This window comes from Chionomys nivalis, chromosome 2, assembly GCF_950005125.1.
Source record: "Chionomys nivalis chromosome 2, mChiNiv1.1, whole genome shotgun sequence".
Classification (NCBI taxonomy): Eukaryota; Metazoa; Chordata; class Mammalia; order Rodentia; family Cricetidae; genus Chionomys; species Chionomys nivalis.
Genome location: NC_080087.1, coordinates 45,509,419 through 45,520,696, shown reverse-complemented (window position 1 = coordinate 45,520,696; position 11,278 = coordinate 45,509,419).

The window sequence follows — 11,278 nt, the reverse complement described above, 5'->3', positions numbered from 1 at the left end:
ACAGCCTTCAATGCCTAGGCTAGAAGAGAAAGACCTTAAGTAAATGACTTATAGAAGTGAAATGAAATTAAAGGAAACACCCAAGATCCCAATGCTATCAATGGAACTGAAAGTAGAAAAATAAATAAAGGTTGGCAGAGTAAAAGCATCGAACAATTATAAACATCAGCCGAATGAATCAGACAAAAGCAGTGACACTAGTACAAACTCCTCCTCTAAGTGGAGTAATAAAGAACTCTTCTGAAACACTTGGTGCCAATGACCTTGGCAACTTATTTATTTAAATTTTAAATTAAAATTTTTGAGTTAGATTAAAATTATGATGCTTCTCCTTCCCTTTGCTCCCCCCCACTCCCTCTCAAATTGATGGACTATTCTCTTTCATTATTCATACATATATACATATACATATACATATACACATACACATACACATACACATACACATATATATATATATATATATATATATATATATATATATATATATATATATATCCTGCTAGGCTGGTTAGTGTGGCTTTGTGTAGGGCTGACCACTTTCTATCAGGTAACCAACTACAGGCCCATCCTGAGGTGAGGTGAGGCTAATTCTCCCCCTCTCAGTAGTCATTAGTTCCCAGCAATTCTTTGTCTAGGAATGGGACCTGGTGAGATTTTCCTTTTCCTCATTAGCACTGAAAATTAAAATGAAATGGACAAACTCAGTGATAGAAAGGCTTACCGAAGTTCACTTAAAAATAACTTGAATAGCCCTGAAGCTATTATACAAATTAAATTTTTAGTTAAAAAACTTATAAATATTATAAGTTTCCATGAAGAATTCTATTACACATCAGGGGGAAATCATATTACTTATATGGAAGCTCTTACAAAAGAAGGAGGCTGAATTTTACCATACATTTACTTTAATTTATAGACATTACCCATATACCAAAACCACAAAACTACAGATTCCTCATGTATATAAACAAAAAGGCAACCCACTGACTGGGAGAAGATCTTCACCAACCCTGCAACAGACAAAGGTCTGATCTCCAAAATATAGAGAGAACTCAAGAAAGTAGACCGTAAAGGGCTAATCAACCCAATTAAAAAATGGGGCACTGAGCTGAACAGAGAATTCTCAACAGAAGAAGTGCGAATGGCCAAAAGACATTTAAGGACATGCTCAACCTCCTTGGCGATCAGGGAAATGCAAATCAAGACAACTTTAAGATACCATCTTACACCTGTCAGAATGGCTAAAATAAAACACACCAATGATAGCCTTTGCTGGAGAGGTTGTGGAGAAAGGGGTACACTCATCCATTACTGGTGGGAATGCAAACTTGTGCAACCACTTTGGAAAACAGTATGGCAGTTTCTCAGGAATTTTGGGATCCACCTACCCCTGGACCCAGCAATACCACTCTTGGGAATATACCCAAGAAATGCCCTATCATACAACAAAAGTATATGCTCAACTATGTTCATAGCAGCATTGTTTGTAATAGCCAGAACCTGGAAACAACCTAGATGCCCTTCAATGGAAGAATGGATGAAGAAAGTATGGAATATATACATATTAGAGTACTACTCAGCAGTAAAAAACAATGACTTCCTGAATTTTGCAGGCAAATGGATGGAAATAGAAAACACTATCCTGAGTGAGGTGAGCCAGACCCAAAAAGAGGAACATGGGATGTACTCACTCATATTTGGTTTCTAGCCATGAATAGGGGACGTTGAGCCTATTATGCGTGATCCTAGAGAAGCTAATTAAGAAGGTGAACCCTAAGAAAAACATTTAGGCGATGAAAGGAGACAGAGACATAGACCCACATTGGAGCACCGGACTGAAATCTCAAGGTCCAAATCAAGAGCAGGAGACAGAGCACAAGCAAGGAACTCAGGACCGCGAGGGGTGCACCCACACACTGAGACAATGGGGATGTTCTATCAGGAACTCACCAAGGCCAGCTGGCCTGGGTCTGAAAAAGCATGGGATAAAACCGGACTTGCTGAACATAATGGACAATGAGGAATACTGAGAACTCAAGAACAATGGCAATGGGTTTTTGATCCTACTGCACGTACTGGCTTTGTGGGAGCCTAGGCAGTTTGGATGCTCACCTTACTAGACCTGGATGGAGGTGGGTGGTCCTTGGACTTCCCACAGGGCAGGGAACCCGGATTACTCTTAGGGATGATGAGCGAGGGGAACTTGATGGGGGAGGGGGAGGAGGAGTGAAATGGGAGGTGGTGGCAGGGAGAAGGCAGAAATCTTTAATAAATAAATAAATATATATATATATAAATTAATTAAAAAAATTCTTCTAATTTTAACATATTAAATATGTGAACTTGGTAAGATCTTGTGATTAACTGAAACTAATCTCAAGAATGCAAGGTTAGTTTATCACTAAACCATCAATGTGTTAATACATTCAGATGAAAAGCAAGAAAGGAAAATCTTAGAATCATCCTCTTTTGAAGGAGAAAAGATTCACTTATTGTGTGTGTGTGTGTGTGTGTGTGTGTGTGTGTGATAGACCCCGGTAGGGACCTTCCCTCAGGTGGAGATCCCCGGACCCAGAGACCAGGCCGAGACCATGGGTCGGATGCAAACTGCAAGAGGTTTATTAGGTAGACACAGGTACCTGTGGGCGGCAAAGTCTTTCGGAGGACTTGCGCGCCTGCACACTGGGAGGAGGACTTTTTATAGGAAAGAGGGCAGCAAAAACCAATTTACAGAAGCAGAAGCGTGGTTATTGGAATGAGGCGGAGGGCATGAATGGTTTTCCTCTCCCAGCATGGATGTCTGGCAGCAGACATCCTGTTCTTATCTTATAGATATCCTACTTTGCAGTCATCCTGCTTTGTAGATGTCCTATAGATATCCTGTTTTCCTCTCAGGAGAGTAGGCTAGCTGCTGATCCTGAGAATCTTTCAAGCAAACAGGACGTTCTCCTGGGGAGCCTGCTAGCTGTGGGTTCTGAGGAGGGGGGTCTGTAGGGTCTTTCATGTGTGTGTGTGTGTGTGTGTGTGTGTGTGTGTGCCTGAGTGAATGCAAGTGTATAATGTGTGCACAAGTGCGGTGTCAGATCCCTTGAACTGTGATTCTGTGATTACAGTTTCCGGCTGCCTGGTGTTGGTGCTGGGAACCAAATTCAGGCCCTCTGCAAGAGTAACAAGTGTTCTTATCAGTGAGCTGTTTCTCTAGCCTCAAGAATAACTTTCATATTAAGCAACTGAGTGAACCACTTTTCAATGGAGGCAATAGCTGACAAACGTGGAGTAAACCAGAAGGAATCTGATGTGGCTCCATGGAAACCCTCAGCAAAGTGCTTATGCTGAGAGTCCTTCATATGACATTTTTGTCAGATTCTCTTTATAGAATTTTCTGTTTTGATATAGTCATTTTTATTAAGGTGAAGTTTACAGCCCAAACTTTACTCGCTTTAAGTATGCATTTCAGTTTCTTTAAAAACATGTAGAGTATGTAAATGTCTTTATGGTATAAACTCCCACCCCCACCAAGCTTCCATATAACCAGTCCCCTTCTTCATCTTACACCAGTCCTTGAGAGCCAGGAACGCTCATTCCGTTACTCCCGATTCCTCCTCTAGAGCTCATGAGTGGGATCATACGGCATGTTTTCTTCTGTCGGAGTTTTCTTTATTCACTACAATGCAGCTTGCTTTCCTCAAGAATTGTGTGTAAACCAAGTGATGTCATCCCTATTGCTGAGTTAAAATTCAAACAACCACTTACCCATTCATTATTGGAAAGAAATATGGGGTGGTTCTCATTTTGTACCTACATGAGTAAAACTTTGACACTGGTGTGTAAGTCTTTGTATTTCTGTTGGGGAACACCTGGAGGGACATGGCTATATCATGTCATGAGATATACATCCAACTTCATTAAAGACAGCCGTATTTCAAAGACAATTTCCATTTATTGCAGTTTTCAAACAAGAAATGTGAGTTCTAGAATTCCAACTGCCACACTAGGTTCGTAAACTTTGCACATTTTTTTGTTGAGAATCGTGCTATGCATTTGTTGTAGAAATTTCCACGACTATGGAGTGTTTATGGAATCTCCTAGATTCCATTAACAGTTCCATTAAAATAGTGATTATACAGCTGGGCTGTGGTGGTGCATGCCTTTAATCCCAGCACTTGGGAGGCAGAGGCAGGCAGGTCTCTGTGAGTTCGAGGCCAGCCTGATCTACAAGAGCTAGCTCCAGAACAGGCTTCAAAGCTACAGAGAAAGCCTGTCTCAAAAATAAAAATCATCATCATGCATACTTTGGAGGGTTACTTGAATATGTTTTTTGATAAAGTATATGTTAATATTTTATTTTATAATGGGATAGAGATGTAGCTCACTGACCGAGCACTTGTCTAGCAGAGGTGGATTCCATTTCTAGCAGTGAAAAATGTGCACAATACATTTAGGTCTGCATTTTCACAGCTGGGAATGTGTAGGTGTATATGTGCACATATTGTTTATTCTCTTATTTCTGAGTGGCTAGAAGCTCGATATAAGCTGAACAGAAAAGTTTTTACTAGAAATGCTGGGACCATTTGTTTTCTTATTACCTAACTTTCACTAGAGGATACCTTATGAAATAGTTCATCTTTCCCTAGTCAAAATGACCAATGGAAGAATAAACAAAGCAGCAACAACAAATGACAGCCAATGCTGGTGAGAATGTAGGGGAAGGGGAACACACGTGCACTGCTGGTGGGAGTGTAAACTTGTGCAGCTACTATGGAAATCAGTAGAAGTTTCCTTAAACAGCTGAAAATGGATCTGCCCAAAGATCCAGCTATACCACTGATGGGCAAATACCTAAGGTCTCTGTGTCTTACCACAGAGATACGGACTCTTCCATGTTCATTGCTGCTTTATTCACAACGGTCAGGAAATGGAAACATCAGAGATGCCCATTGAGTGGTGAACTGTTAACTCAATTTGTTAAAGTTATACAATGTAATATTATTAATGTGGCAGAAAAACATGTAAAATTTTAAGTAAATGAATAGAGCTAGAAATGATTATGTTGAATGAGGTCCCCAGGTGTAGCAAGAGGCTGCTTGTTCATTTCCCGGCCACTCAGACTCCTGAAATAACCACACAGAAACTGTACTATTAAATCACTGCTTGGCCCATTAGCTCTAGCTTCTTATTACTTAACTCTTACATCTTAATTTGTCCCATTTCTACTAATCTGTGTATCGCCATGAGGCTGTGGCTTACTGGGTAAAGTTCTGGCATCTGTCTCCAGTGGGGCTACATGGCTTCTCCTGACTTAGTCTTCTTTCTCTCAGCATTCAGTTCTACTCCACCTTATCGGGCCAAGCCAGTTTCTTTACGCCTTAACCAAGAAAAGCAGCACATATACAGCAGGACCTCCCACACCAACCAGGCTCCAGAAAGACAGAGATTACATGTTTTCTCACATGTGAATGTTACCTGATGGAGGAAGGTCACTGATTAATTAAAAAAGAAACTGCTTGGCCCTCATAGGTTAGAACATAGATGGGTGGAGTAAACAGAACAGAATGCTGGGAGGAAGAGGAAGTGAGCGCAGATGCTGGGCAGCTCCTCTCAGAGCCAGACGCCATGAAGCAAGCTGCCAGGTCAGACATGCTGAATCTTTCCCGGTAAGACTGATGCTACACAGATTATTAGAGATGGGTTGATGGGGATATGAGAATTAGGCTGTAAGGGCTAGAGTTAATGGGCCAAGCAGTGTTTAAATGAATACAATTTGTGTGTTGGTATTTCCGGGCATAAGCTAGCCAGGCGACCAGGAGCTGGGGCGGCAGGAACACAGCCCGCAGCTCCCACTACAGAATGGCTTGGGTATAAAGCTAACCATGTGGGAGCCGGGCGGGACAAAAAGCAGGCCCGCAGGTCCCACTACAAAATGGCGCCCGACGCCTGACTTTCAAGCAGGCAGTCCTGACTATGGAGCTTTTGAGTGTTGCTTAATACTGTCGCAGCTCCTACTACAGAATGGCGCCCGACATGGGAGCAGCAATTTCTTGGGTCTGCTCTACTTGCTAGAGGCAAGCAAGTGCTCTCATCTAAGAGAGGCTTCCTGACTCAGCTTTAGCTGCAAAGCTTGCAGCTCTTTTAAGAGTTCCTGCCAGGAAACACTTAAATGGTATTGATAAAAGCTGATTGCGTGCTTGTTTGTTTTCAGTCATAGCAGGCAAAAAGTTGTGTTGTTTTAAAATGCGGGCTTTCTGGGCTGTCCTGCCAGGGCAAACTCTGACTCTTTGAGGCAGGAGGGCCAGCTACAGAGAAAGTACTTGAGTGTTGTCTGTGGATATACTGTTGAAGCTTGCTTGCTGGCAGGGACCTTGAAACGCCATAGAGTTGCGGCAATAAAGATGGCTACAGCCAGTACCTCAGCCATGAGGCTGGAAAGCTAAGGAATGGGCTAGATCCAGCCGTCAAAGCCACGGTTTTCGTCCTACTGAAATTGCTTGGTAAATTAAAGACTCATGTGGTCAGAAAAAGAGAGATATACAGTAAAGAGAGATTCAAAGACAAAGAAACTTTAAATGATTTACAATGTGTTTAAAAATATATGCAGGCTAAAAGTTAAAGTTCTTAAAAGAAAAAGACAAAAATAAGGAAGTAGTTGGGTGTGGTAGTATACACCTTTAATCCCAACACTTGGGAGGCAGAGGGAGATTGACCTCTGTGACTTCAAGGTGTGGTAGTACACACCTTTAATCCCAATGCCTGGGAGGCAGAGACAGATGGATCTCTGAGAGTTCAAGGACAGCCTGGTCTACAGAGTTATTCCAGGTCATAGATACAGAGAACCTGTCTCAAAAAGCAAAAAATAAAAGTAAAAATAAACAAAATAGAGGTTAAAATAAAGCGCACAAAGATGGAAAATACATAGAGAATTTTGATACTGTATGCTATTATGCTCTCTTTGAATTGTTTGAATGCTAAGGAAAGAGCAAAAGCTGCTAAAAAGATATTTGTTTATAAATGCTGCTGAACTAATCCAAGACAGATATTTTGAAAATACCTTGACTTCAGAATTTGGATCTAAGGACATGATGCTTTGGAAAGGAGTTTCTTCTTTTGTTTTCACAGAGGATGAGACTCTTTGGATTGTTTCTATCCCAATATGGTATGATAGACCACGCCCTCCTGAAAGGTTGCTGTGAACACCCTCAAAAAATTACTTTGCTCAACTGCCAACTGAGATGAACCTAGCAGACAGGTTATCCCATAAAAGACCTGAATAACAGCGCCCCCATTCAGCAGGAAGCAGTTTGGAGAGAAAAAACTGCGCCCATATTCCCAAATACTGTTTATAAACGTTCTTTTACATTTAAAGGGGGAGATGATATAGATGTGAATAATTTGCATTGATATGAATCTTGGTTTACTGATATTAATTTAAGGTCAATTTTGTTATATGTATATGTATTTCTGCTCTTGATTAAGGTAATGTGATTGTGTAGTTTATGTAAAAACGTAATGTATATAGGTTGTTAATGGATAATCAATAATAGTTAAGCTTGTAGTCATGTTAGTTGAGATTTTCTAGATGTACATAGATATATTTTAGATAGGCATTCTTCATATCTTTCAAAGATTATAAAATATGGTATTTTAAGTGTTTTAATAACTTACGGTTTTTCTTGACAATGAGAGACTCTGCTCTTGGCAGCACCAATCTACTTCAAGAGGAAGATGGGCATCGAAGAGGATCCTTATGGAGTCTGATAGCCATTTGGGCAAGAAACTGCTCTTGCCTGGACTATTGTATAAACTGGACACAGAGAACCCACAGAGAGAGGACTGCTGAACTTGCCTAAAGGTGAGATGATCTTTTGGGGTTCCTGATTCATGAAAGAGTCTGCGAGACATTCTGCAAGATACAGCAGATAGTGACTGAACTGCCTTTGAAATTTCCTGCTTCATGGAAATGTCTCTGGATACTATGGGCCTAAAGGCCGAAGATGGATGCTCCAACGGTACAAAGGAACTTTGAGTGACTGTCCAGGCAGCAAAATGTCTGTCATTTCTAGAGTTTGGAAGTTGTTTATTTCTTGTTCGCTTAGGAAATATTGTATCCTTCTCGAGTCTTTGATGGAATTGAAGAATAGATATAGTTATAGTTGTTTTCCTTGGTTATGATAAAAGATAAAATAGATGTAAATATTGTAAGTGTAATTTTTACTTGATAACTGTTTTGTTATATGTAATTTTGCTATGTTAAAGTTAAAGCCTTCCTTTTTTTTTTGCTTAAACAGAAAAAGGGGAGATGATGGAGGAAGGTCATTGGTTAATTAAAAAAGAAACTGCTTGGCCCTCATAAGTTAGAACACAGGTGGGTGGAGTAAACAGAACAGAATGCTGGGAGGAAGAGGAAGTGAGCGCAGATGCTGGGCAGCTCCTCTCAGAGCCAGACGCCATGAAGCAAGCTGCCAGGTCAGACATGCTGAATCTTTCCCGGTAAGACTGATGCTACACAGATTATTAGAGATGGGTTGATCGGGATATGAGAATTAGGCTGTAAGGGTTAGAGTTAATGGGCCAAGCAGTGTTTAAATGAATACAATTTGTATGTTGGTATTTTGGGGCATAAGCTAGCCAGGCGACCAGGAGCTGGGGCCGCAGGAACACAGCCTGCAGCTCCCATTAGTTACCTTTCTCTTAAGTTTTAATGAGAACATTTCATTTGGAATACCCACACAGTTTAGGTAACTAGGAAAAGGGCCATGAGGGAAGAGGGGTTCATTCAAAGAAGGGAAAATAAAATACAGTGTTTTAAATGGAGAAAGGCAAAAAAAAAAAAAAAAAAAAGGAAAGGATTAAATTCCCTCCTTTACTCTGTTCTCCCACTCCCTTCTCCATTTGATCCTGATTGTCTATTCATTGTATGGTCCCACAAAGAAAAGTGGTGGTGTTGAGAACATACAGCTTTGCCAACTCATCTTACAGTCACAGATTCATAACTGTACTGTTTTCCCCAGTTCACTTACTGTCCTTGACATTTCTATCACATACTCTCAATACCTAGAAATCCTACCAAATTGTTTCCCCCATAAAACAACAATCACTGTGAAATCGAGTTTCTGAAAATGCCTACTATACATCTGTGTTCATTTACTATCTCAAGCTACTTTGAATTAAATGTCCAGGATCTCAGCAGATGCTAATACTCCATGCATGCCCTATGGCTCATGATGTTCTCTTCTACCTAATTACAGGATTCATTTTAGTTCTTCCTGGGTCTAAATCGTCAAGTTCCTCTGTCTGCTTCATCCTTACCCCAAAGTAAATGTAGTTCTACTTCCTAGTTCAAAAATAAAATGATTAAAATAATTATGTTTGCGCTCAAGCCTGTGTTAACTACTACTTGTTTTATTTTGCAGTAATCCTCTATTCTATTAAACTTAACCCAATCAGTCTTTATCACTTACTACCTTATCAAACCTTCCTACATCCAGGGGGAAATGCTCTTGTCATTACCATGCTTTAAAAATAATGCATCTCATGAAGATGTTAAACCCTTAATAGTGTCATATCTCACTTGTCTTCCAAGTTAAAAATTTTAGACTTATTTTTAATTTTTTATTATGGGTGCTTTGCTTATATGTATGTATGTTTACCGTGTGAATGCCTGGTACCTGCAGTGGTCGGGATGTCTAGATCCCATACAACTGGAGTTATGGATGGCTGGAAGCTGCTGGGTGGATACTGGGAACTGAACCTGGGTCCTACGCAAACCAAGTGCTCTTAACAGCTGAGCCTATCTTAGATTTTTTTTTTTTGTTGTCAACTATATTTATGTGCAGTGCTTGTCTGTGTAAACAAAAATAAAACAGACTCCTTTAACATCTGGAAAACAGACAGTAGAACTCAGTATGACACAGTACTACTCACTAATCACAGATTTAGATAGACTATTTTAGAGAAGTTTAAATACTTCCCCGAGAGTTACTGTGTACTACCTTGACAGATACTTTACTAACTATAAGTGTTGTGTTTTAAAGTTCTGGAGATGGAGTCCACAGCCTTCTGCATCCTGGATAGCACTCAACCACTGAGCAATTATGACTCTATGTACTAAAAATAAAAATTTGAAAACAGATGGCCAAAGATTTACATACTAATAAAGTTCTCTCAAGACAATTTATATCATAAATTTTATTTATATTTAAAGTCTGAAAAATATATGAATTGGCTCTTCACAAATAAGAGACAAAGTCTGTCCTAAGAGCTCAAACGTAGTTACAAAGTTGAGGCAGAGCAGTATTCTTTAAGGCTATTATTTTTAAAATAAGTAGAGACACAAATCACAAGGGTAGTCACACAAATAATACTTCATGTTTTCTTCCATGAAACTAATATAAGTCATCTTCTTAAGACATTTCCTATTTTTAATTTTGAATTGTCTTTTAACCAAAAGACAGTATTTTTTATTTGTTAATTATATTGTTCTGGTGGGGCAGGTGTGGAGGGCATGAGGCAACTTGTGAGAGTTAGCGCTGTTCTGCTATGGGGTAAGGTCATGGAAATCTAACTCAGGCTTTTAGGTTTGACCTCAAGCACCTTTCTGTTGAGACATCTTGCCCAGTCTCATTACTTTTTACTTACTTATTTTTTATCTTTGTTTCTGAGATAGGGTTTCACCATGTAGTAGTAGTTGGTCTGAAACTTGCATCGATGGCCTGATTCTTGTTTCCTGGGTGCTGGGATCACAGGATTGAACAACCTTGTCCAATTCTGTTTCTATTTTTATCAAAGAGAGAAATGAAAACCACCTTGTTCCAGATGAAGTCACTGTCTGCAAAATGTGACTATCATAATTTAGATATTACCTGAACTTCCAGTAAGTCATCCATCACCAACGATGCAAATAATGTCTATCCGCAATGAAAAAGCTTTCACATGAAGGCAGGCTGCAGTCTCTTGGAACTAAGAGCATCAGTCAGGAAGACATGGCATCTGGAACCTTCTGCATGCTCTCTGCCTCCACACAGGCATACAGCAGACAAAGCATGCGTTAGGGTCATCTACTTCCCTCACTCATTCAGTGGGAGTCAAATATGCAATGCGTCTAATTAACTTGCTCAATTTACCATCCACCAATTTACAATGTCCTTTAACAGCATCATCATTGGAAAGCTATTGCTGGCATGCACAGTACAAAACCTGACTTGGGAAGAAGCGTATTTTAAATGCATAACTGTCCCCAAATTGATAACTGTATTGCACCTGTTGCCTCACACGCTGATGA